Here is a 25,000-nt window from a genome sequence, read left to right on the forward strand (position 1 = left end):
AGTGTCATACCAGTTGGTATGCCTAGCTGCCCAAACATTTAAAAACGTGATAAGGTGGTACTGGATTGTAAAATGCAGAACCGAGATATCCCTATCAATTGTATCGTTATTGTGCATAATAAAAGACAGTAATAGCAATAAAACTCCTTTTATAACCGCTTTATTTCAACTAGATTTGCTATTGTTTAGAAATCTAATAAATAAAAATAAAGGGGTAAAAAAAGATATCAAGGAAAGTTTCAAATACTCTGAATAACCAAAGTCTTTCTGTTCCAAATTAATCGAAAATCACAGCAAAACAACCACCCAATCACACCAACCAGAAACTCAAACAGATTTCAACAGACTTATAATCTAGAGGCTTGTGCTGCCTTCCCTGCATGGTTTCCGACCGGAGTGACCTATGACCTCGAGTGGGGGACGTTATCTCCGAAGAGAACACTCGTGAACCGCCAAACACGAGCAAGTGCCAAGGACACCTGTTAACTTTTCCCGAGGAAAAGTCTCAAACCCGGGAATCTGCAGCGCTGGAAGCAAGCTGATATAAATTTGAAAAAAAAAAAAAAAAAAAAGAACACTGCTGAAAGGGTATAATGATAATGTCTATTGTTTACCGCAGTCTCTACACCATAATAACTCAACCTTTATGAACGAAGGTTCAGTTACAGGTTCCAATGTATGCGGAGGTTCGGATAAATATTTTACATGCAATCATGAAAATAAAACTACTAATCTGAGTACAGGGTAATGTAGCTACATGATTTGCACTCATTCCATATTCACTCTTTGACTTATTCATACTGAATTTAAAGCCTATAGTCAGTCGAGAAAATAAACCTGTAAGAATCCATCGCCAGGACCTTCATGTTATATGATTAGGTCTATCTCCTCCCGGAGCTCGGGGTCCCACCACCACTCTTAGAAGGGTCGGATTCAGATCACGGGCTGCCCGTTGAGTAGCCCTGCTCTTTACCAAATGTTGTAAGCTTTTCGAACCCTTCCTGTCGGTGTTATAAGATATTTTCATGCACTTATAGTTCCCTTCCCTGTGTTACCGACTGTGAGGATTGGCATCTGTCTGTTAATTTGCGGAAGATGTACAAGATCTGGTGTATCCACGAAGGTCTACACGCTTCTTCCCGTTCCTGACATATTTTGTCTTCAGATGGAACTCACCATACATTGAAATAGACGTGCACTACGAGTCCTGTTTATATTAAGAGGGCCAAGGAGCTATCCATGCAATTGCAACGATGTGTCTGATTGAATGAATTCAATTCTTTATGCTATTTAGTGCTTACTTTAGATGCATCTTCATTTTTTCAGCAGTAGAATCCCTTCATATGAAACTAAGGCACAAAAGTTAACACCTTATCAAATTTTAATCTAGGTTTCGGTACGCATACACAATGACAGTGGACGTTGAGAAATTTCTGGATTAGCGTTGACTTACGAGCTCAAAGCTTGATCCTGCATGCGTGCAGATAAAACGAATTCATCTTACAAATCATGACATGTATTGACAACATCGTCAGTCACACGAGAACATGAGATGAAGTTTCTATGAGCAATAACTTTACGAATAACACCATAAGTTCTAGCGTTTTCATGCCAAAGGTGTATTCTGTGAATTAATTCACCAAGTTCATATTCTAATAAGTTGTGATATATTCAAATTTTAGATATGACTCACTAAAGAAGAGAAAAACGATAAGTAAATCCCACAGAGAACCTTCGAGGTTTCCGGACACAAAGGGAAATGTTTTTGCCCGAATGGGAAGACATTCTCGTTTTGTGGAATATACGCGTGAAAAGAAAACGAAATCTTTTAATATCAGTATCAGCGTTGAATTCAATCTTCCCGATTCTTGAAACTACTGTGACTCAAACACGTGAGGTAATTCATTACGGTCATCGCAAGTAAAGCCTTCAAATGAGCTTTCCTACCACTGAGAAAGGAAAATATGTCAAAGACAACTGTTATTATTTGCATTGAGACAGACGATTTTTTTTATTCATTATTATAGTGTTTTTATTATAGCACTCTCATCCTTTAGTGTTAGTAATTGAAATGCATTTCGGCCTAGAAGGCAGAACACACAGAGTGCAGGCATCGTTTTTCAAATGATCATACTAGGATTCAAAGACAAATAACTATTTTCAGGGGGCGCCCGGGATTGAACCAGGGACCTCTCGATCTGCAGTCGAATGCTCTACCACTGAGCTACACCCCCATAGAATACCAATTGAATTTTATATGTATTATACACGTGTTCAGAGAGAGAGAGTATATATATATATATATATATATATATATATATATATATATATATATATATACATACACATACACACACGTATATACATATATATACATACATATACATATACATACATATATATGTATATATAATACATATATATGTATATATAATACATACATATGTATATATAATACATATATATATACATATATAATACATATGTCTACACATTATATAGGGGTGTAGCTCAGTGGTAGAGCATTCGACTGCAGATCGAGAGGTCCCTGGTTCAATCCCGGGCGCCCCCTCAGTGGCGACAAATATTTAACAGAATGAAATAAATCTTCAGATGTAAACAATATATAATATATAGAGATCTTACTAACCAATTCCATAGAAATACAAGCGACTACATATTTACATATATACATACATATATATATATATATATATATATATATATACACATTTATATATATATACATATATACATATGTACATACATACATACATATATATATATACATATATATACACACATACTTCCAAAATCTTTTATAGTTTGCTAGCGCTGAAGTAGTATGTTGTAATAAGTATTCATTTTCAGAATATTCATTTTTTCAGGGATATTCATATCAATTTATCAAATAGTTGCTAAATCACAAAGTGAACAGCAGGTTGCATAATTCCGGCAAAGGAAAGCCAAAAACAGACATGCGAGATAAAATGACTTTTTTTGTGTGCATGACGTTAATGGCGATGCAAATATTTCTAGTTGGTTACACTTGTTATTATTTTTTAGCCTTTTTATCATTCTCAACCTTTTCCGTCGTTTCTCTTTATCTCTTGACATTCAATCATACTGATAGCATATTATACATGTAATTAACTAACGGGAAGTTTGCGAAGGATGTGTGTGGGTTACAGTACCATGAATAATTAATTTCTAGGTTATTAATTTTTAATCGCATCAGTGCTTTCCTTCTGGAAAACACTGGAACCTTTAAAACTCCACTACTTTACCATTCACATTTTGCTGATACACTAATGATTATCTGTTGAATGTTTAATTTTCATGTTGATACGAGACCTTATCTTAGTTCGATTGTGCAACAAGGTAGACAGATGCTAATCTTGAAGAGGATAACTTGCAAAGGGAATGGATAGCAGCTGAATACTGGAAGAATGCAGATTGAGGGCCCACAAAGTCAAATACTCCGTTTGGTGCTTCAACTCCCATTGCAAATAACAAGGCAGCAGCGGAGTAGTTCCGGAAATGTCATCAAATTAACCTTTGATGTTAATCCTACACCTGTGAGAACAAGGGGACCAGTGTCATACTAGTTGGTATGCCTAGTTGTCCAAACATTTGAAAACGTGATAATGTGGTACTGGATTGTAAAATGCATAACCGAGATATCCCTATCAATTATATCGTTATTGTGCCCAATAAAACACAGCAATAGCGATAAAACTCATTATGTAACCGTTTTATTTCAACTAGACTTGCTATTGTTTAGAAATCAAATAAATAAAAGTGAAGGGGTAAAAAAAGATATCGAGGAAAGTTTCAAATACTCTGAATAACCAAAGTCTTTCTGTTCCAAATTAATCGAGAATCACAGCAAAAACAACCATCCAATCGGACCAACCAAAAACTCATACAGATTTCAAGACTTATAATCTAGAGGCTTGTGCTGCCTTCCCTACATAATTGCCGACCGGAGTGACCTATGACCTCGAGAGGGGGACGTTATCTCCGAAGAGAACACTCGTGAACCGCCAAACACGAGCAAGTGCCAAGGACACCTGTTAACTTTTCCCGAGGAAACTTCACTCTAGTCTCAAACCCGGGAACCTGCAGCGCTGGAAGCAAGCTGATAGATATAAAATTTAAAAAAGTTTGAAGAACACTGCAGAAAGGGAATAACGATAATGCTTATCGTTTACCGCAGTTTCTACACCATGGTAACTCAACCTTTATGAACGAAGGTTCAGTTACACAGGTTCCAATGTATGCGGAGGTTCGGATAGATATTTCACATGCAATCATGAAAATAAAACAACTAATCTGAGTACAGGATAATGTAGCCACATGATTTGCATTCATTCCATATTCACTCTTTGACTTACTTATACTGAATTTAGAGCCTAAAGTCAGTCGAGAAAATAAACTTGAAAGAATCCATCGCCAGGACCTTCATGTTATATAATTAGATCTATCTCCTCCCGGAGCTCGGGGTCCCACCACCACTCTTAGAAGGGTCGGATTCAGATCACGGGCTGCCCGTTGAGTAGCCCTGCTCTTTACCAAAAGTTGTAAGCTTTTCCTCAGAACCCTTCACGTAGGTGTTATAAGATATTTTCATGCACGTTCAATTCCCTTCTCAACCTGCGTAAAAACAAAATATTCAGATCCTGCTCATCCCCATTGCAAGAAGAGAAAAAATGAACAATTGAATGTCATGTACGTTATACGTTCGTAGAATTTGCATTAGGTTCGCCCATATGGTTGTTGCATTAATATTTTGGTGTTCTGTGCATGACCTGTGTTACCGACTGTGAGGATTGGCATCTGTGTGTTCATTTGCGGAAGATGTACAAGATCTGGTCTATCCTGGAAGGTCTTGACATACACGCTTCTTCCCGTTTCAGACCTCACGTGTTTTGTCTTCAGATGGAACTCATCATACGTGGAAGTAGACGTGCACTGCGAGTCCTATTTTTAATATATCCTTTCTCTCTCTCTCTCTGTATAATAGATATAAAAATCGTCTATAAGTATATGGGGGTGTAGCTCAGTGGTAGAGCATTCGACTGCAGATCGAGAGGTCCCTGGTTCAAACCCGGGCGCCCCCTGAAAATAATTATTTGTCTTTGAATCATAGGATGATCATTTGAAAAGCGATCCCTGGTGTGTCTGTTGTGCCTGCTAAACCGAATTACATTTCAATAATCCAATCCCGTTCGTTAGCGTTGCTCTTTACAAACGTTATAAGCTTTTCCTCAGAACCCTTCCTGTAGGTGTTAAGGGATATTTTCAAGTTCCCTTCTCAACCTACGTAAAAGCAAAATATTCAGACCCTGCTCATCCCCACTGCAAGAAGAGAAAAATGGAACAGTTGAAGGCCGTGTCCTATAAGAAAAAATGTGACCTAGCAAATAAAACCCATTTCGTATTTGCTATGCGAATGTATCTTTATATAAAGTTATCTTATAAAAAAAAATTACCGATTTTTTGTACTTCATTGATAACACCACTAATCATGAAGAATTTACACTGAAATTTGGTTCGCCCACATGGTTGTTGCATGAATATTTTGGCATTCTATGCATGCCCTGTGTTACCGACTGTGAGGATTGGCATTTGTCTGTTAATTTGCGGAAGATGTACAAGATCTGGTCTATCCTGGAAGGTCTCGACATGCACACTTCTTCCCGTTTCAGACATGTTTTGTCTTCAGATGGAACTCACCATACGCGGAAGTAGACGTGCACTGCGAGTCCTATTTATATCAAGAGGGCCAAGGAGCTATCCATGCAATTGCAACTATGTGTCTGTTTGATTGAATGAACTGATTTTTGTTGTTGTTGTTATTTAGCGTTTACTTTAGATGCATCTTTTTTTCAGCAGTAGAACCCCTTCTTATCAAACTAAGGCCTTATGTATGCACCACAAAAGTTAACACCTTATCAAAGTTTAATCTAGGTTTTGGTGCGCATACACAATGACAATGGACTTTGACAAATCGCTGTTTTAGCGTTGACTTACAATCTCAAAGCATAATCCTGCATGTGTGCAGATAAAACGAATTCATCTTACAAATCATGTCATGTACTGACAACATCGTCAATCACACGTGAACATGAGGTGAAGTTCCTGTGAGCAATAACTCTTAGTAATAACACCGTAAGTCCTGTACTCTGGGAACAATTCAAGTTCATATTCTAATAAGTTGTAAGATATTCAAATTTTAGATATGACTCACAAAAAGAAGAGAAAAACGATAAGGAAATCCCAAAAGAGAACCTTCAAGGTTGTCAGACGCAAAAGGATATATCATCGCCCGAATGGGAAGACATTCTCGTTTTGTGGAATATACCCATGTAAACAAAACGAAAGCTTTTAATATCAGTATCAGCGTTGAATTCAAATTTCCCGATTCTTGAAACTACTGTGACCGAAACACGTAAGGAAATTCATTATGGTCACCGCAAGCAATGCCTTCAAAACAGCTTTCCTTCCACTGAGAGAGGAAAAGATGTCAAAGAAAATTGTCATAATTTGTATTGGGACAGACAAAATATTTTTTTCTAGCAAACGCATCCCTTAGTGTTAGTGACCATGAGGGCTATAGTAGGTGACTGCCAACTTATACATTGTTGGTTAAGCATCTCTTTCATACAAGACAGCCAACTCTCGAAACGGACCCCGTCCTTTTGCCTCTTGGTACTGTGGATTTAGATCTTACTTTGTTGTGGTATTAAACACAAGCTGTACAAACTTGTAAAACCATGAACATGGTCGCCAGCGTCAGAGTCTGACAGGGGACCCGAAAAAGTTATGATTTTATTATTTCACACCAGAGATATTCATTCATCCAAAAGAAACTGGCAAAGCCATTATGGCCAGAAGGGGCTTTTTGGTAGAAGGAAAAAAAAGTTTATTACATTTTGTTTTGTCAACATATGTGTATATGTGTATGTATATATATTATCTATATATGTGCATATGTATACATATATATGTATTTCTGTGCATACATATATCTATCTATCTATATATATATATATAAATATATATATATATATATATTTATATTATATATATGCTTGTATATATATAGAGAGAGAGAGACAGAGGGAATGAGATAAATAGATAAACTGAAAATAGATTTTGATAGACAGGTATTTTGATTAATATACCAGACTTAGCCTGGGGGAAGATGCTAGTTAATGCAGTTTACCGTCATACTCAGGATAAAGACGGCAATTGCTTCTTCAGTGTTGGTCAACCAAATCTAGTAACAATTACTAGGGACAAATTCCTAATATATACTCTCTCTCTCTCAACACGTGTGAAATAGATATAAAAATCTAAAGAAGGTATATGGGGGTGTAGCTCAGTGGTAGAGCATTCGACTGCAGATCGAGAGGTCCCTGGTTCAATCCCGGGCGCCCCCTGTGAATAAACATTATAGTATGATAATTTGAAAAGCGCTGCCTGCTCTGTGTGTGTTGTGCCTGCTAGGCTGAAATACATTTCAATAATCCAATCCCGTTTGTTGGATGGCATTCTAATGGAAAGATTTAATTTTTCTTTCAACCCATCTTCCCAAAATTAGGTGAGATCACTGTGAGTCAGCGTTCTTCAAGATATGGATCGCTGCCTCACCTACCCATCAGTGGGTCACAGCATCTCACTAAAAAGGAGAGTGATATAAATTAGACAATGGGATAAAGTAGATAACACGACGAAGAAAAGTGTAAAAATTACTGATTAGTGTATAATACTGCCCAATAGGTGCGCGTAATACATGAAACCTAACTGAGTCGCGACGGAAAAGAGTTTGAAGAACACATGGTTGTCGCTTGAACATTTTGGTGTTCTGTGCATGCCCCAAGTTATCGACCGTGAGGATTGGCATGTCTGTTAATTTGCGGAAGATGTACAAAATCTGGTCTATACTGAAAGGTCTTGACATACACGCTTCTTCCCGTTTCAGACCTCACGTGTTTTGTCTTCATATGGAACTCACCATACATTGAAATAGACGTGCAATGCGAGTCCGATATATTTCAAGAGGGCCAAGGAACTATCCATGCAATTGCAACGCTGCGGAGGTTTATTATTGTACGATGTGTCTGTTTGATTGAATGAACTGAATTCTTTATGTTATTTAGTGTTGACTTTCAATGCATCTTTATGGTCATTGCAAGCAATGCCTTAAAAACAGCTCTCCTATTACTGAGAAAGGAAAAGATGTCAAAGAAAACTGTCATTATTTGTATTGGGACATACAAAATATTCATTATTTTCCTAGCAAACGCATCCCTTAGTGTTAGTGATTATGAGGGCTATAGTAGGTGACTGCCAACTTATACATTGTTGGTTAAGCCTCCCTTTCATACAAGACAGCCAACTCCCGAAACGGACCCCGTCCTTTTGCCTCTTGGTACTGTGGATTTAGATCTTACTTTGTTGTGCTATTAACTTTTGAGATGGGCACAGAGTACATATTGAGAAGGCGAACATTTGTTTATTGTCATTGCAAATATTTTGTCTTTTTTATTCAGATTTCGGAGACATAGTATTTACAAACCAATTAGTTTAAAAACTACTTGGGTAAGAATCTACAAATCTACAAGTAAAATAAAAGATTACCGTATGATGAAATGTTTATTTTGCATAATATATGTTATTATGAAAAACACGGAAGAAGGAAAGATGAACAGAGGAAAACTCATTGGAAATTTCAAGTTGTTTAATTATTGATAATAAATAACTTTACTATTTTCTTTTAAATTTTATATGGAAAATTAAAAACGAGTTTTATTACAAAAATGACTATAGATTAAAACTTCATTACTGACAACCTGCAAAATCTTATATATCAATCTAGTTTGTGGAAAGAGCAGATATTTATAGTTATTAACACCATCAACAGTTCCTGCCATCTGTCTCTCTGTTCATTGCTCACTTTTATTAACTTATGGAGAAGAGAAAGAGCGAGGATTAAGGAGAGAAAAGACGTTCCGCAATATTTTATTCATAAAAAGAAGAAAACTTTTTGTGGGTAAGGATATGATCAACAATTCCAAACATAAAAATGTTCTAATTTATGTATGAATACAAGTGCTGACCTCATGATAACCATAACTTGTTTAGCATAGGAAGTTTAATTACGTTTGATATCCTTATTAGCGAGAATGCAAATAACCTGAATGATTATACTGCGAAACCTTAGAATGATTGAAGGAAGAAACAGACAGAAAGAGAGGTAGGAAGATAAAGAGAGGGAAATAGGGAGGGAGGAAAGGAAAAAGAGAGAGAAAAAAACAAGGAGAAAGAGATAGAAAATGAGAGAGAAAGAGAAGGGGGAAAGTGGGTGAAACAATCAGACAGAAGATTGAAAGTAAGGAAGAGTCAGAGAAAGGACAGAGAGGAAGACGGGAAGAAAGAGAAACAGAAAGACAGAGAGAGAGAAAGAAAGAGATAGCACGATATTGTTAAGATATCATGTAGAGATATACATTTTGTTCAGAATATACATAAGTATTGGTTAGAATATCAGTGAAAATAATGGTAAGTAATCTATTGTATTTTCTTAATGTATTTACTTTTCTTTGAGATTTTATCTTATACTTTTTTGGTCTCTCTTCCTTTTTCATGTAATAATTAACATGATTCATTAAAACCTTCTTTTTATAACGTCTATTAATTCTGTTTAAGAATTGATAATAAGCTTATAACTGATCTATTAGATATTCAGTTTTATTGACGTTAATTGTATACTGATAAATGAATTTCAGAGGATGAACAGGATATTTTTCAATACTGAAATTAACCTAATTACTAATATTTGTTTAGGAAAGGAAAGGTAAAAGTGACAAAAGATCTATAATAAAAGAGTTGGAGATATATAATGATCAATTAGCTACTTACTTATCCAGATCTCGGTGGTACAGGTGGCAAAGCATCTACCTCGTCTCATCAGGTTGGTTCCACCGCTACAGGTTCCCGGGTTCGAGACCAGAGAAGTCTTTCCTCGGGAAAAATTATCAGGTGTTCATGGCACTTGCTCATGTTTGGCGGTTCACGAGTGTTCTCTTCGGAGATAACGTCTCCCGCTCGAGGACATAGGTCATCTCGGTCGGTAACAATGCAGGGAAGGCAGCACAGGCCTCCAGATTTTTAATTTGTTGAAATCTGTATGTTTCTGGTAGGTCCGATTGGGTGGTTGTTTTGCACTGATTCACTAACAATTTGGAAGTGATACACTTGAATTCTTTGATTATTTTGAAACTTTCCTCGAGACTTTTTACTCCTTTGATTTGATTTCTAAACAATAACAAATCTAGTTTAAATGAAACGGTTACATAATGAGTTTTACGTCTACTGCTGTTTTATTTTTCATAATATCGGTATAATTGATAGGGGTATCTGGTTTCTAAATTTACATCATTAAACTGATGACCTAGGGGGCGCCCGGGATTGAACCAGGGACCTCTCGATCTGCAGTCGAATGCTCTACCGCTGAGCTACACCCCCATATATATTGACCTTATATCTATTTCACACGTATAGAGAGAGAGAAAGAGTATATATTATGAATTTGTCCCGAGTCACAAGATTTGGTGGACCAACACTGAAGGAGCAATTGCCATCTTTATCCAGAGTATGACGGTAAACTGCCTCAACTGATAAAGTGGAGGACAAGTACCTTTCCCCCAAGATAGGCCTGCCGACGCTAGGAAACATCTGGCTGGTAGTACTGGTGTCCACATTTTAGCACTTGTGCTCTGTTGAAAGAAATCACTGGGCAGCAGCAGTGATGGATGGACTTGGCTGGCAGATTATAACTTGGAACAATAACAGGCATAGTCCAATCCTAGTTCATTGGACTACGCCCTAGTCAGCTGGGCCTGCGCTGTGGAAAGAAATTGGATACCTACCACACTCTTCTCTCTCCTTGTAAAACCATGAACATGGTCGCCACCGTCAGAGTTTGACGAGGCACCCGAAGAAGTTATGTCTTTATCATTTCACACCAGTGATATTCATTTATCAAAAGGAAACTAGCAGAGCCATCATGGCTAGAAGTGGCTTTGTGGTAAAAGGATTTTCTTTTATCTATTACATTTTGTGTCGCCAACACAATAATACGTGTTTGTATGTATGTATATATATATATGTATGAATATATGTATATGTGCACACGCACATACACATGTATATATATACATACATATATATGTATATATAGATGTATATATGTAATTGTACATGCACATTTATACATACATATCTGTTTCTATATCTATATCTATCTATATATATATATGATGTAGGATATATTATGTAATATACAAATCACTACATTATATATAAATATATATATATATATATGTATATAAATATATATACATTGCATATATGTTAAAGAGAGAGAGTAGAATTCTTAAATACATATCCCTCTCTATATATCGTATGTAATATATATAGATATCATATATTTTTTGTAAATCATATATACATGCATATACATTTATGTATATAAACATATATATATATGTATATACACATTTATATGTATATATATGTATATATTTGTATGTAAATCTGAACTGAATCTGTCTTGAATCTTAGGAGTTCCTATCCTGAGGAGTTTAAGGTAAGATGCCGAGTTGGATATAAGAGGTCCCTTCTTAGAATTACCTTGATATATATATATATATATATATATATATATATATATATATATATGTATATATATATATATTTACGTATATAATATATATATATATATATATATATTTACGTATATAATATATATATATATATATATATGTATATATATATGTATATATATATATATATTTACGTATATATAATATATATATATATATATATATATATATATATATATATATATATATATATATATATATGTATATGCATATTATATACATATATATACATTCACACACACACATATGCATTTAATGATATATGTACACACACACACACACAACCGTATATTATCACATAGATATAAGCAAATATTATGAAAATTTTGTCAAACCAGAGGGGTCAAGGTCAGTGGTAGAGAATTCAACAGCAGATTGAGAGGTCCCTGGTTCAATCCCGGGCGCCCGGGCTTCCCTTTGGCAGAAAGCTCTATTTTGTGTGCGCGCGTGTGTTTGTATATACGCATATGCACATGTGTGAGTGTATGCGTGTGAGTCTGCTTTTCTATGTATGTATAGATATAAATGGATAGAAGTAAAGAAAGATATATATAGAGAGATAGAGCTCAGTATATTTATCAAAATCTATTTTCAATCTATCTATTTATCTCCCTCCCTCTTTCTCTCGCTTTATATATACACGTGCATATACATGTATATATATATATATATATATATATATATGTATATATATATATATATATATATATATATATATATATATATATATACGCACATATATATGTATATACATACATATATTTATGCACACACACACACACACATATATATATATATATATATATATATATATATATATATAAATGTATGTATAAATGTATAGATATATATGTTCACAAAAGAAAATGTAATAGATATAACACATTTTTTTACTTCTACCAAAAAGCCCCTTCTGGCCATAATGGCTTTGTAAGTTTCATTTGATAAATGAATCTCACTAGTGTGAAATGATAATGACATAACTTCTTCGGGTGCCCTGTCAGATTCTGACGGTTGCGGCCATGTTCATGGTTTTACAAGGAGAGAGAAGAGTGTGGTAGGTATCCAATTTCTTTCCACAGCGCAGCCCCAATTAACTAGGGCATAGTCCAGCTACCTAGGGCTGGACGATGCCTCCTATTATTCCAAGTTATAATCTGCCAGCCAAGTCCATATACCACTGCTGCTGCCCAGTGATTTCTTTCAACACAGCACAAGTGCTAAAATGTGGACACCAGTACTACCAGCCAGATGTTTCCAAGTGTCAGCTTAGCCTGGGGGAGGTGCTGGTCCTCCACTTTATCAGTTGAGGCAGTTTGGCGTCATACTCTGGATAAAGATGGCAATTGCTCCTTCAGTGTTGGTCCACCAAATCTGATGACTGGTGACAATTGCTCGGGACAAATTCCTACTATTCCCTCTCTCTGAACACGTGTGAAATAGATATATAGATAATATATATGGCGGTGTAGCTCAGCGGTAGAGCATTCGACTGCAGATCGAGAGGTCCCTGGTTCAATCCCGGGCGCCCCCTAGCTCATCAGTTTAATGATGTAAATTTAGAAACCTGATACCCCTATCAATTATATCGATATTATTCCCAATAAAACAGCAATAGCGGTAAAACTCATTATGTAACCGTTTCATTTAGATTTGATTTGCTATTTTTAGAAATCAAAGTGAAGGAGTAAAAAGTCTACCAAACACGAGCAAGTGCCAAGAACACCCGTTAACTTTTCCCGAGGAAAGACTTTTCTGGTCTCGAACCCAGGAACCTGTAGCGGTGGAACCAACCTGATGAGACGAGGTAGATGCTTTGCCACCTGTACCACCAAGATCTAGATGGTAATGATGCAAATTGGTCATTATATATCTCCAACTCTTTTATTATAAACTTTTTGTCACGTTTACCTTTCCTTTTAATTTGATTTCCACTCTTAATTGGTCTGTTGTTTAACTTTCTTCATTCGATCATCTTAATGATTGTAAGTATTCACATTGTATATCATTGTATTGTATATCATTATATTCAGATTGTATATCATTCACGCTGTTTGTATTCTAGTCAGTAAGGATATTAGATGTAATTAATCTGCTTATGTTGAACAAATATTAGTAATTAGGTTAATTTCAGTATTGAAAAATATCATGTTCATCATCTGAAATTCATTTATCAGTATACAATTAATGTCAATAAAACTAATATCTAATAAATCAATTATAAGCTTATCATCAATTTGTAAACAGAATTAACAGAGGTTAATAAAAGAAGGTTTAAAAAAATATGTTAATTATCATATGAAAAAGGGAGAGAGACGAAAAAAATGTAAAATAAAAAGTCAAAGAAAAGTAAATACATTAAGAAAATACAATAGATAACTTACCATCATTTTCACTGATATTCTAACCAGTACTTATGTATATTCTGAACAAAATGTATATCACTACATTGATATACATGCTTTCTCTTTCTCTCTCTCTCTGTTTCTTTTTCTTCCCGTCTTCCTCTCTGTCCTTTCTCTGATTCTTCCTTACTTTCAATCTTCTGTCTTGTTTCTCTCTCTCTCTCTTTCCTTTCCTCCCTCCCTATTTCCCTCTCTTTATCTTCCTCCCTCTCTCTGTGTCTGTTTCTTCCTTCCTTCATTCTAAGGTTTCGCAGTATAATCATTCAGGCTATTTGCATTCTCGTTAATAAGGATATCAAACGTAATTAATCTTCTTTTGCTAAACAAGTTATGGTTATTATGAGGTCAGCACTTGTATTCATACATAAATTTGAATATTTTAAAGTTTGGAATTGTTGATCATATCCTTACCCACAAAAAGTTATCTTTTTATGAATAAAGTTTTGCGAAACGCCTTTTCTCTCCTTAATTTTCGGTCTTTCCCTTCTCCATAAGTTAATAAAAGTGAGCAATGAACAGAAAGACACAGATGGCAGGAACTGTTGATGGTATCAATAACTATAAATATCAGCTCTTTCCACAAACTAGTGTAGTGGGTTCGTGGGGCACTCACCCTCCTACAGGAGCTGTAGAGGAGCCTTCTGCAGCAGGAAGGCGTGGAAGGGCAAGAGGGAAAACCGGGCCGGCATAAAGGCAACTGACTAAGACGCTAGAATCTTTACTTTACGTTTATTTGTCAGGCACAAGCTACTACATGTATTAAAACAAACAAGGTATCACAGAACAGGCATGTAGTAGAATAAAAACTTACGCTAGAACGAGAACACGAGAAAACACACACTCCTGCCCAACCCAAGCACACAACCTTCCGCCTTGAAACCTCCTCCACAACTCCTGTAGGAGGGTGAGTGCCCCACGAACCCACTACAGTAAAGGTGGTTGACAGCGAGTGGATCGTGAGGTTCTTTTTTATTATTTTTGCCTCCGAATCCACGGCCTCTCGCTTTGTTTACATGTCTCGTTGCCATTGATATCTTTTTATGTTTTGTCGTTTTTATGCTTATGTTTCTTTTATGTATAATTTTTTAAAGGCCTTCAGCCAGGTTCACATTTTAGTTCATTGCTTTATAGTAACTTTTTTTTAAGCTTTTAACTTAAAGTAATTTCACTGTTTTGAGTTTGCTTGCTTTTATTAATTTATCTTTAACTTTTAATTGTAATGATTTTTACTGGTAATGTTTTATTGCATTTGATTAACTTTTGAATTTTATCAGCTTTTCTTAATTTTATAACTTGTCTTCTGTATTTTTACAATTTAATGTTTTTTTTTACTGTGATTCTTATACTTTGAATTTTCTTATTTAATGCCAGTGCCCAATTTATTTCCAGTATTTTAATTATATTTTACTGTATTTATTAACTTGTCTTTTTTTTTCAGCTTAATTTAGTTTGTCTTTTTTAATATAGATTTTATTGCAGCATTTAACACTGGTTTCTTTTTTTTATGTTTTTGTATTTGTTTTTAGTGTTCCGTTTTAGCTGTAAGTGCCTCCACAGTGTCTCGGCCAGGGTGCAGTGACCTTTTTAAGTGTGACGTGGAGGGCTGCGAGTCTGTTCGGTACCACTTACGTCCACGCCCCTCACGCTCGCACAGTCACACCCGACCACGTGCACCTCGGACCATGGTGCGCCCCAAGGCACCACAGGCTGGGTCGCGCCCGCCTACCCCTGAGGAGACAGTCCTTCTCGAGGGACCCCGCCTTGGGATGGACCCAGGACTCACTGTTGCCCGTAGTGCAGGTGCTGCTGGGACTGCCTGCTCGGACAGTGGGTCACCCGCCAGCAGTGATGTGAGCGGCTTGCAGCTCATGGAGGCCAGGTTGGTGGATCGGCTCGAGGCACAAATGGGTAGGCAGCTCGCCCGCATGCAGGAACACCTGGAGGGACGCATGCAGGCGCAGATGCAGGCTCTGGCTTCCCTCCTGAAGAGCCAGCCTGTTGGGCCCTCTACGGCTACCGAGGATGCTGCTCCGGCCTCTGCTGCCCCTCCGCCATCGCTACCCTCAGCTCAGCCCTGCCTCGGAGAGGAACCCGAGCAATCCTCCCATCTGCCTCCAGCGGTACCTGCAGAGCCTCGCCTTCCACAACGCTCTGCCCCGCTCCTGTCTGGGAGTCAACCTGCCGCTGACGTGGACCTCATGGGTCCCCGCCAGGTTGGGATCGCTTCAGCGCGGGACCAGAGTGCTCAGTCTGCAGCTAGACTGCCCCCGCAGCCGCCTGCTTCCTTCATGGCTGAACCTGTGCCTCAACCGCCCGTGCGCCACCTTGGGACGTCCTACGGGGCCCCCTCACAGGGACCGTACCCGTCTCTTGAGACCCAGCCTCCAATCTCCACTGCACGTGAAGCTCAGCCTCCAGCCTCTCAGCCTCTAGCCTCCCAGCCTTCAGCCTTCCACTCATTCGCCAACCCGCATGCACCTCCAGTTCACTTAGGTGACCACAGCTGGACTCGTCCATTTTATGGCAGTGGACGGGACGAGGTGCCCTTTTTCTGTGGCGAGACTCCTTCGACTCAGGGCATCCAGCAGAGCCAGGAGCTGGAGTCCTGGATCTCCAGTATAGAGCTGGCCACCCTGCCAGCAACATCGGAAGCCTACATCCGGATGGCACGCAGCCGGGTAAGGGGGTACGCATGGTCAGTGCTCAACAGTCCTGGGTTCGCCCATATCCAGGATTGGGTTGACTTCAAAGCACGACTCCGCGAGCAATTCAGAGGTGTCTCTACGGCCAAGCATTTCTTCGATATGCTGGCTCGAGCCAGGATGGCAGTTGGCCAAGGACCTCTGGATTTTTATCGTGCTGTAGCGCTGGCCGTGCAGCAGGGCGCTCGTGATTACCCCCTGGACATCGGGAATGCGGAGAGCCTGATGCAGCGTACCTTCCGGGATGGGCTTCCAGGGTGGCTCCGCCAGCAGCTCTTATGGCACGATTTCCCTTCCACCCGTGCCATGGCGGAGAAGTGCCAGCTGGTTTGGGACTCTGTAGTCGGAGCAAGGCATTCCCTACCAGACGTCCACGGGCTCCTCCGGCAGTCGTCCAGGCTGTGGACATCTCAGTATGGCATGCGGGACGACAGGATGGCCCTTGGCGCGTATAACCCAGGTCAGCAATTAGAAGTAACCATCCCCGGCCTGGAGTATTACAGGGACATATTGCCACAAGCGGCTCCAGTCATCCAGGCCCCTGAGAACACCTCGCTTAATGGTCCTCCGCTGGTAAGGAGATCGGCCGAGGCCCCTGCTTCACCTCGCCGCTCCCCTTCCCCACGTCGCAGGGACAACAGACAGCGCCCCTGGTGTGATTTTCACAGGATGGGAGGCCACCATACCAGCGAGTGCCGGGCAGGACGGGGTCGATGCTACCGTTGCGGTGAGTCGGGGCACCTCAAGGTCTCTTGTCCCTTTTCCCAACGCCGCTCGGAGGCAGACTCCCGACCCACGGGCGGCCGTAGCTACGAGCCGGGATCTCAGCAGCCAGTCGACTCCACCGTAGTTCCGAGGACGCCCCCTCATAGTCCTCGAAGTCGGAGGTAGGCAATTCTCCTGCTTCGTCGACACAGGTTCAGAGGTGACAATGATGAAGAGGGAGTCCCTAGCGCGTCTTCCTGGGGTACGCCTGCACTCTAGCCAAAGAGCGCTGCAGGGAGTTTCAGGCCAGCCAGCCCCAGTCACGGCGGAGGTGGACCTTCCCTTCACCATCCATTCTACGCTGACTGTCACCCACCGGACCTGTGTCGTTGAGGGCCTCCGCTTTCCAGGGACCTGCTCCTGGGGATGGACCTCCTTCAGCGGCTTCCTGTTCGTCTCGTCTTTGGCCATGAACCTGACAAGAGCTGGCTGGAGTTGGATGGCTGCCGTCATGGGATCGCCTATACCCGTGGGAATGCAGAGGCACAGCATGTCCCTGCCTGTCATGAAATTCCTCGGGCGTCACCAGCAACCCTGGAGGACCCTGAACTGCTGCCGAATTCTGGACAGGTAACTGTCTCGCCTGTCCATGTGGCCGAGGAAACAATGGTGGAAGCAAAATCAGGGAAGTTTGTTGCTGCCACAGTTACGCGCAGCGCACCAGATGACACATGCCTGGCTGTTATTGAGGCCAGCACAGACCGCCTCACAGTACCCCGCACTTTGGTTACTGTCCAAGGACGTCGTTCAAGTGTGTGGGTTGTCAACCCCCACCCTAAGCCACGCAAGCTACGCCCAGGTGCTGTACTAGGGTACGCCTCATTCTTGGGACCCGAGGAGGTTGTCTGCACCTCCCCCTCTCCTACAGTTCCTAACACCCCTTACTGCGAGTCGTCCAGGGAACCCTCACAGGCTACGGTCGCTCCATCTGAGGAGGAGCTCGAGGGGTTCCCATCGGTGGTGGAGCTCGAGGGCGAGTTCCTTGATGACGACTATGACAGCTCTGCCGCCTGCCTTGATTTTGGGTACGAGGACGACGACTTCTTCGTGTTCCCTGAAACGCCAGAGCTGGACAAGGCCCACCAGCAGGAGACAGATGTTACCTGTGTTGTGGAGAGTGGAGGTGCTAGTGGTGCTGAGGTAGATGCTCCCCATTCCATAGCACTTGAGCATCTTGACCCAGAACAAGAGGCACAGCTGCGTGGTGTGCTGGACAGTTTTCCAAGCTTGTTCTCTGGAGATAAGCAGGCTGTTGGTAATGTGCCTGAAGTGGAGCACCACATCATTACGACGACGGACAATCCAGTGTGTGTACGGCAGTGGAGGCTCCCGCAGAAGATGAAGGAGATTATTCGCACTGAGTGCGACCGTATGTTGGTCCAAGGCGTCATCGAGCCGTCCTCCAGTCCCTGGCTGTCACCGGTGGTGCTTGTCCGCAAGAAGGATGGCTCTCACCGGTTTTGCGTCGACTATCGGGGTTTAAACAAGGTGACCACTCCCGACGCATATCCGCTACCCCGAATCGACGAGATGCTGGACTCGCTGACAGGGCGCACGTGGTTCACTGTCCTTGACAGCCGGTCTGCCTACTGGGCCATATCTGTGCACCCTGATGACCGGCCTAAGACAGCGTTTACTGACGGCCACCGACTTCTGCAATTTCGCCGTCTCCCCTTCGGGCTCTCCACTGCACCTACAACTTTCCAGCGCACCATGAACTTCGTGCTTGCAGCTGTGTTGGGGCGTCACACGCTCGCCTACCTGGACGATGTTGTGGTTGCATCTTCCTCCTTCAGCGACCATCTCCAGCATCTTCAGGAGACTTTGACTCTTCTCCAGGATGCAGGCATGAAGTTGAACCTGGAGAAGTGCGAGTTTGCCAGGCAGGAAGTCCAGCTCCTGGGTTTTATTGTGGGTTCCCGAGGAGTGAGCCCCAATCTGGCGAAGACCTCTGCCATTGCTACCATGAAGAGGCCGCGATCTGCCCAGGACATCCGTCGCTTCCTCGGAGCCTGCGGTTTCTTCCGTCGCCACATTCAGGGCTTTGCAGCAATGGCCAAACCCCTGACTGCTCTCACCAAGAAAGGGGTGAAGTTTGTTTGGGGAGATGCTGCTGAAGTGGCCTTCAATGCCTTGAAGGAGGCCCTAGTAAGTAATCCGGTTCTGCGCCTCCCAGACTTTAGCAAAACATTCGAGGTGCACTGTGATGCCAGCACCCAAGCCCTTGGAGGAGCCCTCCTTCAGCGTGATGAGGAAGGCACACCACATGCTGTCGCGTACTGGTCCCGCACACTGAAGGATGCTGAAACAAGATATGCGGTCATCGATCTGGAAGCTCTGGCTGTGGTGGAGGCAGTACGAGCCTTTGATCCTTACGTTTACGGCAGACGCTTTGAGGTTTGGACTGACCACAGGCCTCTCGTGGAGGTGTTCTCAAGGCGCACCAAGAGCAACCGCCTCAGTCGGTATGCCTATGAGCTCAGCGGGTATGACTTCCAGTTGAGGTACAAGACTGGGACCAGCCACCATGTCCCTGATCTTCTCTCACGGCCAGCAGGTGAGGTACCTATACTCTCAGGGACAGCCTGCCCTCTAGAGCATGTCCTGCCAGCCACAGTACCCAGGGAAACCGAGGATGCTGCACAACAACCACCAGCGGATGGTGACGAGGAGATGGAGCTCACCAAGATGACAGCTGATCAGATGAGGGAACATCAGCTGCGAGATCCAACCTGTGAGGGCCTGCTCGGATTCCTGGAGGAGAGCGGGAGGGTACCAGTTGAGCGGCCTCCCGCTGCCCTCTCCAGTTTCGAAGTGGAGGAGGGCGTATTGTATTATTTGAGATCCTTCCCCGACAGAATTGTAAGGCAGGTGTACGTCCCCAGGCATCTCCAGTCTCAAGCACTACAGCACGCCCACTGTCCTCCAACTGCTACACATCCTGGGGTCCATCGTACTTACCAGAATCTCCAGGCTGCCTGGTATTTTCCAAATATGCTCCGCCTGGCAAGGGAGTATGTTGCCAGATGTCACGCATGCCAGCAACGTAAGGGCGTGGCAGGCCGAGCACCATTGGAAGGGCACCCACTGCCGGAAGCTCCCCTGGAAATGGTTTCAGCAGACCTCATGGACTTACGCGGGTCTGCACAGGGGTTCCGGTATGTACTCTCCATTGTCGACCATCATACCCGGTTCCTTCAGCTAGTCGCCCTCCGTGACAAGAGTGCTGACAGAGTGTTGAGGGCCTTTGTCGACAACTATGTCACTCTGTTTGGCCCACCTGACCAACTCCATACGGACAACGGCTTGGAGTTCTCTTCGGCTGAGTGGCGCTCACTTTTAGAGGAGCTGGAAGTGAAGCACTCCTTTTCGGTGGCCTACCACCCCCAGTCCAATGGGGTGGTGGAGCGCACCAACCGAACAGTTAAGGATGCGCTGGCTGCCTTGGCTCGGCAGGCTCCATCGCAGTGGCCCACGCATCTGCCAGCTGTCCGCCTGGCGCTCAACTCAGCCCTTCACCGTTCCGTTGGAGACCAGCCACTGTATTTGCTGACGGGCCGTATGGCAGTCTTCGGCCAGGGGCTTACGAACCGCCAGACAGTTGACCATGACCTGATGTTGACACGCCTTGCAGACGCTCGCCGGCTTGCAGTTGTGGTGAGCCGTAAAGCACGAGAAGATAACAAGGCACTTTATGACCAGGGCGCAAGGTGCTCAGGCCCATACGAGAAGGGCTCCCTGGTGCTACGTAAGGTCCAAGGGAACCATGGGCCTCTTGGTGACCGCTGGCTTGGACCCTGTCGTGTCCAGAAGCGACTTGGGCCTGTCAGCTACGACATCCTGGACCTACGGCCCCCACATCGTGCCGTCAGGGTCCACGCCAATCAACTCCGTCCATTTCTCCCTGCCGCTGAGGTCGACTACCTCGAAGAGTGCGACCAAGTGTTATATCCTTATGAACATTGAAAAATGTGAATTTTAACTGATTTGCGTGGACACATTTATTTGTGCTTGTCTGTGCCTTCATGACTTCTATGTGGTGCTCGATTTTTATTTATTGTCTGTGATTTTATTGTACAAACGTTTTATGTTCTAGTTTTGGGCTGTGATTTTTACTTTGTTTATTGGTGCTATTTTGTGATTTTTTTACTTTTCTGTGTTCAGCATGCTAGTCTTGATTTTATATTTTATAACATTGTGAAATTTTATATTGAAACCTTTTGGATTTTAAGTGTATTTTATGTTTTATTATATATTTTAGTTTTTCATAACATTTTAGTTGGGTACTGGCACTTCTGGAGGTGTGGCGTTTTCTGTTCCCCGGGGAGGGGCTGTAGAGTAACGTAATTTTTACGCGAACGCTATGGGTTCGCGCGTATGCGAACGGGTGACGGGTGCCTCGCGTCCCTGTTCTTTTCCTTTTTCATACTCCCCGTCACGCCCTTTGGCGACGCCCTTCGGGGCGCTTTGTCAAACGCCCCACCTCCAGGAGTATTTTAGGCTGTGGAGAAGGAGGAGAAGGAGCACCCAATCCAAGCACAAACAACCTGTAATAATTCCTAGTTGGCAACCCCCTGTCATGTCGGGGTCTCCAAGACCGCCATCTTTGAGTTGTGGAGGAGGTTTCAAGGCGGAAGGTTGTGTGCTTGGGTTGGGCAGGAGTGTGTTTTTTTCCTCGTGTGTTCTCGTTTTTAACGTAAGTTCTTTTTTCTACTACATGCCTGTTCTGTGATACCTTGTTTGTTTTATACATGTAGTAGCTTGTGCTGAGTGAATAAACGTAAAGTAAAGAATTAGCGTCTCAGTCAGTTGCCTTTATGCCGGCCCGGTTTTCCCTCTTGCCCTTCCACGCCTTCCAGCTGCAGAAGGCTCCTCTACAGCTCCTGTAGGAGGGTGAGTGCCCCACGAACCCACTACACTAGAATAATATATAAGATTTTGCAGGTCGTCAGTAATGAAGTTTTAATCTATAGTCATTTTTGTAATAAACTGGTTATTAGTTTTCCATATAAATTTTAAAAGAAAATATTAGTTATTTTTTATTAATAATTGTACAGCTTGAAATTTCCAATGAGTTTTCTTTATATTCCTCTGTTCATCTTTCCCTCTTTCGTGTTTTTCATAACATGTATTATGCAAAATAGACATTTTATCATACGGTAATCTATTATTTTACTTGTAGATTTGAAGATTCTTACCAAAGTAGTTTATAAACTAATTGGTTTGCAAATACTTTGTCTCCGAAGTCTGTGTAAGAAAGAAAGAAAAGAAAATATTTGCAATGACAATAAACATATGTTCGCCTTCTCAACATGTACTCTGTGCCCAACTCAAAAGTTAATACCAAAACAAAGTAAGATCTAAATCCACAGTACCAAGAGGCAAAAGGACGGGGTCCGTTTCGAGAGTTGGCTGTCTTGTATGAAAGAGAAGCTTAACCAACAATGTATAAGTTGGCAGTCACCTACTATAGCCCCCATAGTCACTGATACTAAGGGATGCATTTGCTAGAAAAAAAGGAATATTTCGTCTGTCCCAATACTAATAATGAATTTTCTTTGACATATTTTCCTTTCTCAGTGGTAGGAAAGCTGTTTTGCTGTTTTGAAGGCATTGCTTGCGATGACCATAAAGATGCATTGAAAATCAACACTAAATAACATAAGGAATTCAGTTCATTCAATCAAACAGACACATCGTACAATAATAAACCTCCGCAGCGTTGCAATTACATGGCCCTCTTAATATAGATAGAACTCGCAGTGCACGTCTATTTCACTGTAAGGTGAGTTCCATCTGAAGACAAAACACGTGAGGTCTGAAACGGGAACAAGTGTGTACGTCAAGACCTTCCGGGATAGACCAGATTTTGTACATCTTCCGCAAATTAACAGACATGCCAATCCTCACCAGTCGATAACACAGGGTATGCATAGAACACCAAAATTTTCATGCAACAACCATGCGTTCTTCAAACTTTTTCCGTCGCGACTCAGTTAGGTTACATGTATTACGCGCACCTATTGGGCAGTATTGTACACTAATCAGTATTTTTTATGCCTTTCTTCGTCGTGTTACCTACTTCATCTCATTGTCTCATTTATATTACTACCCTTTTTAGTGAGATGCTGTGACCCAATGAGGGGTAGGTGAGGCAGCGACCCATATTTTGAAGAACGCTGACTCAGTGATCTCACCTAATTTTGGGAAGATGTGTTGAAGGAAAAATTAAGTGTTTCCATTAGAATGCTATCTAGCAAGCGGGATTGGATTATTTGAAATGTATTTCAGCCTAGCAGGCACAACACACACATCGTTTTTCAAATTATCATACTATAATATTTGATCATAGGGGGCGCCCGGGATTGAACCAGGGACCTCTCGATCTGCAGTCGAATGCTCTACCACTGAGCTACACCCCCATATACTCTTGAATGATTTTTATATCTATTTCACACGTGTTGAGAGAGAATATATTACGAATTTGTCCCTAGCAATTGTCACTAGATTTGGTGGACCAACACTGAAGGAGCAATTGCCTTCTTTATCCTGAGCATGACTAGCACCTTTCCCCAAGCTAAACCTGGTATATTAATCAAAATACCTGTCTATCTGTTTATCTCCCTCCCTCTGTCTTTCTCTCTATACATACATGCATATATATATATATATATATATATATATATATATATATTTATATATATATATATGTATGTATTATCTCTATCTCTCTCTATATATATTATATACATATATATATATATATATATATATATATATATATATATATATATATATATATATATATATGCATATATATATACATATATGTATGCACAGAAATATTCACATATATAAATAATATATATATATATATATATATATATATATATACAGATATACATATATATACACATATATTGGCAAAACAAAATATAATGGATATAACACATATTTTCCTTCTACCAAAAAGCCCCTTCTGGCCATAATGGTTTTGCCAGTTTCTATTGGATGAATGGATATCACTGATGTGAAATGATAAAGTCATAACTTTTTCGGGTCCCCTGTCAGACTCTGACGCTGCGACCATGTTTATGGTTTTACAAGCTTGTACAGCTTGTGTCTAATACCACAACGAAGTAAGATCTAAATCTACAGTACCAAGAGGCAAAAGGACGGGGTCCGTTTCGAGAGTTGGCTGTCTTGTATGAAAGAGATGTTTGCATTGCTTGCGATGACCATAATGAATTTTCTTGCGTGTTTGGGTCACAGTAGTTTCAAGAATCGAGAAGTTTGAAATCAACGCTGATACTGATATTAAAAGTTTTCATTTTCTTTTCATGGGTATATTCCACAAAACGAGAATGTCTTCCCATTCGGGTAATAACATTTC

The 25,000-nt window shown here is 41.1% G+C and overlaps 7 non-coding genes across 7 annotated transcripts; 4 read left to right on the forward strand and 3 right to left on the reverse strand.

The window, feature by feature from the left end:
• Nucleotides 1-2,162: 2,162 nt before the first annotated feature.
• On the reverse strand, nt 2,163-2,234 carry TRNAC-GCA (transfer RNA cysteine (anticodon GCA)). Its single transcript has one exon. It is a non-coding gene; the product is annotated as a tRNA-Cys (tRNA).
• Nucleotides 2,235-2,500: 266 nt separating this feature from the next.
• On the forward strand, nt 2,501-2,572 carry TRNAC-GCA (transfer RNA cysteine (anticodon GCA)). The gene has a single exon. It is a non-coding gene; the product is annotated as a tRNA-Cys (tRNA).
• Nucleotides 2,573-5,051: 2,479 nt separating this feature from the next.
• On the forward strand, nt 5,052-5,123 carry TRNAC-GCA (transfer RNA cysteine (anticodon GCA)). Its single transcript has one exon. It is a non-coding gene; the product is annotated as a tRNA-Cys (tRNA).
• A 2,253-nt stretch (nt 5,124-7,376) lies between these two features.
• Nucleotides 7,377-7,448, forward strand: TRNAC-GCA (transfer RNA cysteine (anticodon GCA)). The gene has a single exon. It is a non-coding gene; the product is annotated as a tRNA-Cys (tRNA).
• A 3,016-nt stretch (nt 7,449-10,464) lies between these two features.
• Nucleotides 10,465-10,536, reverse strand: TRNAC-GCA (transfer RNA cysteine (anticodon GCA)). Its single transcript has one exon. It is a non-coding gene; the product is annotated as a tRNA-Cys (tRNA).
• Nucleotides 10,537-13,197: 2,661 nt separating this feature from the next.
• On the forward strand, nt 13,198-13,269 carry TRNAC-GCA (transfer RNA cysteine (anticodon GCA)). Its single transcript has one exon. It is a non-coding gene; the product is annotated as a tRNA-Cys (tRNA).
• A 10,688-nt stretch (nt 13,270-23,957) lies between these two features.
• On the reverse strand, nt 23,958-24,029 carry TRNAC-GCA (transfer RNA cysteine (anticodon GCA)). The gene has a single exon. It is a non-coding gene; the product is annotated as a tRNA-Cys (tRNA).
• Between the last annotated feature and the right edge of the window lie 971 nt (nt 24,030-25,000).

This window comes from Penaeus japonicus, unplaced genomic scaffold (assembly GCF_977035675.1).
Source record: "Penaeus japonicus unplaced genomic scaffold, GWHDUDI00000001_assembly GWHDUDI00000005, whole genome shotgun sequence".
Classification (NCBI taxonomy): Eukaryota; Metazoa; Arthropoda; class Malacostraca; order Decapoda; family Penaeidae; genus Penaeus; species Penaeus japonicus.